The sequence below is a fragment of the Pinus tabuliformis genome, chromosome 8, assembly GCF_031772625.1.
Source record: "Pinus tabuliformis cultivar Carrire ecotype Pingquan chromosome 8, CPIR1, whole genome shotgun sequence".
Lineage (NCBI taxonomy): Eukaryota > Viridiplantae > Streptophyta > Pinopsida > Pinales > Pinaceae > Pinus > Pinus tabuliformis.
In genome coordinates, this window is record NC_142294.1 from 1,011,759,028 (window position 1) to 1,011,768,215 (window position 9,188).

Here is a 9,188-nt window from a genome sequence, read left to right on the forward strand (position 1 = left end):
TCATGTTGGCTGTCACTGTTTCCGCCCAGTTGAACATGGTCAGGTTGAGTCATTCAAGAGCCAACCATATTTGGGTCTTTGTTGCCTTGTGTTGGGCTTGGGAGCCTACTGCCCTCATCACCATAAATAGAACTGCACGAAGAACCAAGTCTTCCACTGTTGGAATTTCCACCTTCCTGCTTTTTGATTTGCGTGCTCGTGGGCACACTCATGCTATTAGCATATCTAATGATTTTCCCATGACCCGTTGGCCCTCTAGAATCGGCCTCTCACCACGACGGGATAATCCGGTCAAGAAATATATGTCTGTAGCATTGAACTCAATGTCTCTACCATGGATGATGAATTTTTCATCTATTGGGTTCCAGGCACGAATCAACAACTCTAACAAATCAGGTTGGGCTCAAAGGTGTGGAGTAAGGAAGAATTTTAGCAACCCGCATGCACGTAAAGCATTTTGGCACCCAACATCAGCAAAGGCTTCCTCATCATTGACATTGTGAGTTCGTTCCTGCCAAACAAATGCCATGATGCCTTGCATGACAAGAAAAAATGAATTAGAACTCCTTCTATAAATTTAAATTCATAATTTACACAAAAAATTAATTTTACGTCGCCATCGCGACTGTTTTTAAAACAGCCATGATGGCACTCAGTTCACAGTTCATTTTTCTCGCGATCATCGCAAGAATACATCAGATTCTCGTGACGATCTGAAGGTGCTACGTGTAAATCACGCTCGGTCATCGCGGACCTGAGCAGCTTTCCCGCGATGACCGAGAGGCGGACTCCGATTCAAAAATCCATCTAAATTCACCTACCCAACGCTAAATTGCATGAAAAAACTACTAAAATGCAGCGCAGGATGAAATGTACTTACTTGGCGAAGGTTTCAGGACGAACCATGGACGGATGAGGCCAGAATCAGCTTGAGAACTTTGCTCAGGTTGGTGCTCCAAATGCTCCAAGGTAAAACAAACAGTGCAAATGGTAAAAACAAATGGATCCCCCCCCCTTTTATAGTAATTTTTTGAAATATTAAAAATTTTACTTTAGAATGTGGGTTTTTTCCATTTTTATTATATGGTTAATTGGAGTTTTTGGTTTTTAACTATGTTTCCACATATATTAATCATTTTATGTCAAATGGGTTTTACATTTGACGTGTTTTGTGCAGAACTATAGGTAGTGGGGTTACGTCATACTTCGTGTGCACTTGATCCGTAAAGTCTTCTTTAACGCTCTTTTCTGACTTAAAAGATGAAAAGATAGCCGAGTTACCCCTTTTGGCTCATTAAACGAAATAAGAGGCGGTCTGCTTTAAGCTCTTTTCGACCGTGTAAACACAAAAAGATTGCCAGGCTTTTGTCGTTTCAGGTTCATTATTGGTTACGAAACGACATGGTTTCGATCACTTTTCTACTTTTTCAGATCAAGGTCACTAATCACGAAAAGTACTCCTTGATCGTAACGGTCAAGCGGTTCTTTCGAGTATTGTTTTTTACTTTTTTGGGCTCGAGAGACACAAATATACGAAAAAGGACCCCCCTAGAATTTTATTTTTCGTGTCTTTTTCAAACTCTCTAAATATGAAAAAGACTCCGAGTTTTACCTATGTTGGTCTCGTTAAACCCTGAGGGCATTGGACTCATCACCATGAAGAGACTCGAGCTTCTCCTCCCTAGGGCTTGTTAAAATATTACTAGGTTGGATTCGGCCGAAGGTCGAACTTATATTACAAGCACATGCTATCCCCTTCAAGCTTGTTTTCAAAAAATATTTGGGGTATTCGCCAGCAATGGTGGGGGAAAATTTGGAAATCATCATTGTCTATGACAGCTAGTCACTCTTGAACATCGACACTTTTTCTTCTTGTCGGGTTGGGATATCCATACATCATCATTTGGCCTTCCGTGAGTTTGGGTTTCCATTTAACCTCATTCCATCTGATCTGTGCCGTCTCCGTCAAGCCTCTGATCCTTTGGTACCTGAATTTTGCCACCCTCTGGAGTCGTGTCGCCGACATGTTCAAGAGTATAATCATTCTATAGTTTACATCCTTGCCTCCTCTTTTGATACTCTGTTTTGCCATCTACCGCTTGTTCCTTATCTCATGTCGTTGATGGGGGAAACATTATGGCCCTCCTGCAACATATCATCTCCTGTCGACATTAGCTCATTATCTAGGAGATTGACCTAGAGATCCCCTTTGGTACCTTGGAGCTTGCATGCCTCAATGGCAAGTTCTTCGCACTTGACGATTGACTGTCATCATTGGTCGTTGATTAGGTGATTCCACGAGTGTTCGACTTTAGCTCCTTCTTCACACTTCGTGGATTGTACTAGACAATACCTTGAGAACCATTGGCATTATTGGGGGTTTCTCTTGTGCTTGTTAATGGTTTTCATCATTAACCAGTACTTAAGCGACTTTCTATCATGCTTGAACTCAGCACATCTATTCGCATGCTAGAATTTTTACTATGATCGGTTGGGTTCAAGACCCCAAACTCAGATTACACATGTTCGGGCTGCGTGGATTCGTTTGTGATTGCATGACCCATTGATAGATGGCTGCGACCATACCTGAGTCTTCATGGATGGCTACGGCCATAACTTTATCATTATCATGGTCTTATTAGTTGGATGGCTGTTTCCATACCATAGACCTGGTTCGTATGTCTTTTGGATGGCTATGCCCATGCCTAGACTACATGTATTTCACTATTAGAGATATCAGTTGTACTTGCGCCTGTAGGTTCTTCCGAATGGTGTTCCAGCTCAGTCAGTTTCATAAAGAATTTCACCCCTCCTACTTTCTTGGGCTTCATACTTTAGGGGGCATCTGTTACACAGTAATTTGTCACTGTCTACACCCCAGTCCTTCTACTGTGTCATGTTTCCTAGTGAAACATGCTCATATTGAACAAATGCTCTCTTATGTTTCCAAGTGACCCAGTTTTCCTAAGTTTTTTGCCTCATCGCAATAATGGACTTAATATACGTGATGAACAACAGTTGTAAATAGTCCAACCACGCTTCTAGTGTAGAAGTACATCTGTTTCCTGCGATGGTCAGATTTTATGCTCTGACATGAGGCTACTTGATATATTTAGTGACGATCTGACTGGCTACATTGCCTACTAGAGATGTTAGCACTAAAGCTTAGTTATAAACTTGCGATGATCGAGATTGGGTGAATTCGTACCAACAGTCAGCCTTCTGGATGTCTCCAGACCTGGTTGTTGGCATAGTTTGTGTCGCCCTTCCTCCTCTGGTATGGAAGTTCCATCATTTGTGCTACCTTCCTTGGGGATAAGCTCTCTATCCTACCTTTCATGGAGACTCCTTCTCGTATTTAAACACTCACCATTGCTATGATCAGCTAGTTGGTAAATTCTTAGATTGAGTAGTACTATTAGTGCTTTTGAGTTTGATAGATAACTGGTGTGGGTGTGACAAGTGTGGGATTGTTAATAGCTTGTGGAAGGTTGTGAAGTGCCCTTAACTTTGTGCTAAAACTTATGAGTGTGAGAGAAACTTTGTATGTTGGGAGATCCATCTTCAAAGAGTGAATTCTTTAGAAATACATTGGTTGGACCCTCTGAGAAGGCTTGCAACATCAAGACTTTGGTTTCAATCTTGCTGTCATTTCATTATTAATACAATCAATGATGTTTTCCTATGTCTTTTAAGTAATTTACTTGATAGCTCATGACTTCTTGACTTTGTGAGTAAATAGATCATTGTTGTTTTCCGGTTACCTGCTTTATTATATTTCCTTTGCATTGTTTTAGGTTGATCATTCATTGAGGAGAAGGAAGCAAAAGCTAGAGTAGGGAAATGGAACCCCATCGACCACTGGTTGAGGTATGCCTCCAACCATGACTATTTAAGGAAATCTATTGTTGATCTATCCTTGCTGTGACTAGACCCACTCTAGGGCTAGAGGGATTGCCTCTGTCTGCAGAGGGAACACTTTCTTGCATCACACCTTCCTTAGAAAATTTGTGTTAGTATTTTTTGATGATATACTAATCTACAACAAGTCTTAGATGGATCATATTGAACATGTTGACTGGGTGCTACAACTATTAGAGGAGAAACAATTATATGCAAAAAGATCCAAATGTTTCTTTGGAGTACAAGAGGTGGAATATCTGGGTCATATTGTATCTCATGAAAGAGTTAAGGTAGACCCTAGCAAAATTAAAGCCATTAAGGAATGGAAAATCCCCAGTCCTTCTCAACTACCGTCCCTTGCAATTCCTCCCTTTTTACAAAGGCATGGGGTTTGGGAAGATTTTTCTCTATTTGAGCCTCCCCTTGTGAGCTGGTAGCCACATTTGTTATCTCTTTCTCTCATGGTTTTTTCTTCCCTTCTACATTTTGGCCCCAAAATTTATGAAGAAAAGGTGGGATTGTTGTGGATTGGTGTTTGGGAAGGAAGAAAAGCAGTGCGAGTTCCGGGGGTGGCCACCCTATTCCTTCTTGATCATCATCCCCTACAGTTCCCCCCTTTTTGCGAAGGCACAGGCTTGGGGAAACTTGTTCTCTATTTCAGCATCCCCTTGTGAGCTAGTAGCCACATTTGATATCTCTTTCTTTCATTTTGTTTTCTTCCATTCTTCCTTTTGGCCCATAGCTTTACTGAGAAAAGGTGGGATTGTTGTGGATTGGTGTTCAGGAAGGAAGAAACCCAGTGCAAGCTCCTAGGGTGGCCACCCTAGTCCTTCTCGATCGTCGTCCCCTACAGCTCTTGAATTTTTATGAAGGCACGAGGTTGGGTAATCTTTTTCTCTATTTAAGCCTTCCCTTGTGAGTTGATAGCCACATTTGATATCTCTTTCTTTCATGTTGTTTTCTTCCCTTATTCCTTTTGGTCCCTATCTTTACAGAGAAAAGGTGGGATTGTTCTGGATCTATGTTCAGGAAGGATGAAATGCAATTTGAGCTCTCTGAGTGGCCACCCTAGTCCTTCTCAATTGTTGTCCCCTTCAATTCCACCCTTTTTTTGAAGGCACAGGGCTTGGAAGTCTTGTGCTTTATTTGAGCCTCCCCTTGTGAGTCAATAGCCACGTTTGATCTCTATTTCTTTCACCTTGTTTTCTTCCCTTCTTCCTTTCAGTCCCTAACTTTACAGAGAAAAGGGGGAATTGTTGTGGACTGGTGTTCAGGAAGGATTAAAGGTAGTGCGAGCTCTCGGGTTGGCCACCGTAGTCCTTCTCGATTGTTGTTAGATGCATTTCCCCCCTTTTTGCAATGGCATGGGGCTCGAGAAGATTGTTCTGTGTTTGAACCTCCTGCTATGAGGGGGTAGACACCTTTGTTTCTCTTCCTTTCATGTGTTTTTCTTCCTTTCCTCCTTTTGGTTGTTATCGTTACATTTGTCATGGGGGGTGTCCCTATTCAGTGTTGTGGCAGATTTGTTGGTAATACATGGAAACGACTCTCGACAATGGATATCTCAGCTCTTGTTAAGATCAAGAACTTAGCGAAATGTGATACTTAGTGTGAATTGTAGAATCTCATGAATCATCAAGTTTTTAATCGAAATTTGCACCCGATGCCTCGATCTAGGGCATGTCTATTTGGGCGTCACATCCCATTCAAATGTGCTCTCTGCAATATGTTAGGGAGTAGTGGAGCTGGTCGTTCATGTCCAATGCAATGTGGTTGGCTGAAATACCTCATTTTTATTTTATTTTTAAAGCAATTTAAAATGTTTTAAGAGCATTTTGAATTGTTTTTAAAGCATTTTAAAATGTTTTTAAAGCATTTTGAAGTATTTAAAAAAAAATGAAGCATTTTGAAATTGTTTTTAAAGGGTTTTAAGACCTTTTTAAAACATTTTAAAATATTTTAAAGAATTTTAAAAACATTTTAAAGCTTTTTTAATTGTTTTTAAAGTATTTGAAATAGTTTTTAAAAAATTTTGTTTTTAAAGCATTTTAAATTATTTTTAAAACATTGTTAAGTATTTTAAATTGTTTTTAAAGCATTGTAAAGCAATTGAAATTGTTTTTTAAGCATTTTAAAATGTTTTTAAAGAATTTTAAGATGTTTTAAAAGTATTTTAAAAGCATTTTAAATTGTGTTTAAAGCATTTTAAAGTGTTTTTAACGCATTGTAGAGCATTTTATATTGTTTTTAGAGTGTTTTAAATCATTTTAAATTGTTCTTTAAGCATTTTAAATTATTTTTAAAGCATTTTAAATTGTTTCAAAATCATTTTTAAAATGTTTTTAAAGCATTTTAAAATGTTTTTTTAAGCCTATTAATGTAATTTAATTATTTTTAACACATTTTAGAGCATTTTTAAATGTTTCTGGAACATTTTAATTTGTTGTTAAATCATTTTAAATTGTTTTTGACGTATTTTAAATTATTTTTAAAGCATTTTTAAAACCCTTTTAAGCATTTTAAAAACATTTTAAAGCTTTTAAAAGCATTTTAAATTGTTTTTAGAATATTTTAAATATTTTTAAAGCACTTTAAATCATTTTAAATTGTTTTAAAGCAACTTAAAGCGTTTAAATTGTTTTTAAAGCATTTTAAGATGTTTTTAAAGTATTTTAAAAACATTTTGAAGAATTTTAAAAACATTTTAAAGAATTTTAAAGCAATTTAGAGTATTTCAAAAGCATTTTAAAGTATTTTAAGGCATTATAACTTGTTTTAATGCATTTTAAATTGTTTTTAGTGCATTTTAATTTGTCCTTAAAGCATTTTAAATTATTTTTAAAGTATTTTAAATTATTTTTCAATATTTTTAAATTGTTTTTAAAGGATTATAAAGCATTTTAATTTTTTTTTAAAGCATTTTAAAACGTTTTTAAAGAACTTTAAATTGTTTTTAAAGCAATTTAAAATGTTTTTAAAGTGTTTTAAAGTATTTTAAATTATTCTTAAAGCATTTTAAGATGTTTTTAAAAGATTTTGAAAACAACATTTTAAAGTATTTTAAATTATTTTAAAGGCATTGTAGAGTATTTTAAAGCATTTTATATTGTTCTTAAAGCATTTTACAGCATTTAAAAAAAAATTAATGCATTTTAAAGTTTTTTAAAGTATTTAAAATTATTTTTAAAGTGTTTTATATAGTCTTGCATGCGCTTTAAATCATTTTAAATTGATCTTAAAGCATTTTAAAAATATTTTGAAGCATTATAAAGTTTTTTAGAGCGTTTTAATACATTTTAATTTGTTTTTAGAGCATTTTAAATTGTTTTTAAAGCATTTAAAAACCTTTTTAGAGAATTTTAAATGGTCTTTAAAGCATTTTAAATCATTTTAAATTGTTCTTAAAACATTTTTAAGCATTTAATTTTTTTTTAAACTATTTTAAATTATTTTAAAAGCATTTTAATTTTTTTTAAAGCATTTTAAAATGTTTTTAAAGATATTAAATTGATTTTAAAGCATTTTAAATTGATTTTAAAGCATTTTAAATTGCTTTTAAAGCATTTTAAAATGTGTTTGAAGCATTTGAAAGTATTTTAAATATTTTTAAAGCATTTTAAATTGCTTTTATAGCATTTTAAGATGTTTTTAAATTATTTTCAAGAATTTTAAAAAAATTTAAAAGCAATTTAAAAAAGAATTTTAAATCATTTTAGAGCATTTTAAATTGTTTTTGTGAGCATTGTAAATCATTTTAAACTGTTCTTAAAGCATTTGAATTTTGTTTTTAAAATATTTCAAATTATTTTTAAAGCATTTTAAATTGTTTTTAAAGCATTTCAAAATGTTTTTAAAGAATTTTAAATAGTTTTAAAAATATTTTAATTTTTTTTAAAGCATTTTAAATTGCGTTTTTTAAACATTTGAAAATGTTTTTAAAGCATCTTAAAGTATTTTAAAATAATTTTAAATTGTTTTTGAAGCATTTTAAATTGTTTTTGAAGCATTTTAAAGGTTTTTAAAGCATTTTAATTATTTTTAAAGCATTTCAAATTGTTTTTAAAGCATTTTAAATTGTTTTTAAAGCATCTTAAAACATTTTAAAGTATTTTTAAAGCACGTTAAATTGTTTTCAAAGCATTTTAAGATGTTTTTAAAGAATTTTAAATTATTTTTAAAACATTTTAAATGGTTTTTAAAACATTTTAAGATGTTTTAAGGCATTTTAGGATGTTTTTAAATCATTTTAAAGTTTTTAAAAGCATTTTAAATTGTTTTTAAGGCATTTTAAATAGTTTTTAAAGCATTTTAAAACATTTTAAAGTATTTTAAATGCATTCTAATGTATTTTAAAGCATTTTAATATGTTTTTAAAGCATTTTAATATGATTTTAAAGCATTTTAAAAACATTTTAAAAGCATTTTAAAGAATTTTAAAAGCATTTTAAAGTATTTTAGAGCATTTTAAAGTATTTTAAAAGCATTTTAAATTATTTTAAAAGCATTTTAAAGTATTTTAAAGCATTTTAAAGTATTTTAAAGCTTTTTAAATTGTTTTAAAAGCATTTTAAAATGTTTTCAATGCATTTTAGTGCATTTTAAATCATTTTAAAATGTTCTTAAAGCATTTTGAATCATTTTAAATTGTTTTTAACGCATTTTAGAGCATTAAATATTGTCTTTCGAGCATTTTAATTTGTTCTTAAAGCATTCAAATTGTTTTTAAAGTATTTTAAATTATTTTAAAGCAATTTAAGTTGTTTTAAAATGTTTTTAAAGAATTTTAAATTGTTTTTAAATCATTTTAAAAAACATTTAAAGCATTTTAAATTATTTTTAAAGTATTGTAAAGAATTTTTTCTTAAATCATTGTAAAGCATTTTAAAATGTTTTTAAAGATTTTTAAAATGTTTTAAAAGCATTTTTAAATCATTTTAAATTGTTTTTAAACCATTTTAAAATGTTTTTAAAGCATTTTAAAATAATTTAAATTCATTTTAAATTGTTTTTAAAGCATTTTAAAATGTTTTAAAAGCATTTTAAAATGTTTTAAAACCAATTTAAGATGTTTTCCAAGCATTTTAAACCATTTTAAAAACATTTTAAAGTATTTTAAAGTTTTCTGAAGCATTTTAAATTATTTTTAAGGTATTTTAAATAGTCTTTAAATCAATTTAATTTGTTTTTAAAGCATTTTAATTGATTTTAAAGCATTTGAAATTGTTTTTGAAGCATTTAAAAATATTTTTAAAAAATTTTGAATTGTTTTTAAAGCATTAAAATTG

At 31.8% G+C, this 9,188-nt stretch overlaps 1 pseudogene; it reads left to right on the forward strand.

Annotated features, from left to right (window-relative positions):
- The first annotated feature begins 5,447 nt into the window (after positions 1 to 5,447).
- LOC149238821 (5.8S ribosomal RNA) lies at positions 5,448 to 5,601 on the forward strand (annotated as a pseudogene).
- The last annotated feature ends 3,587 nt before the right edge of the window (positions 5,602 to 9,188 follow it).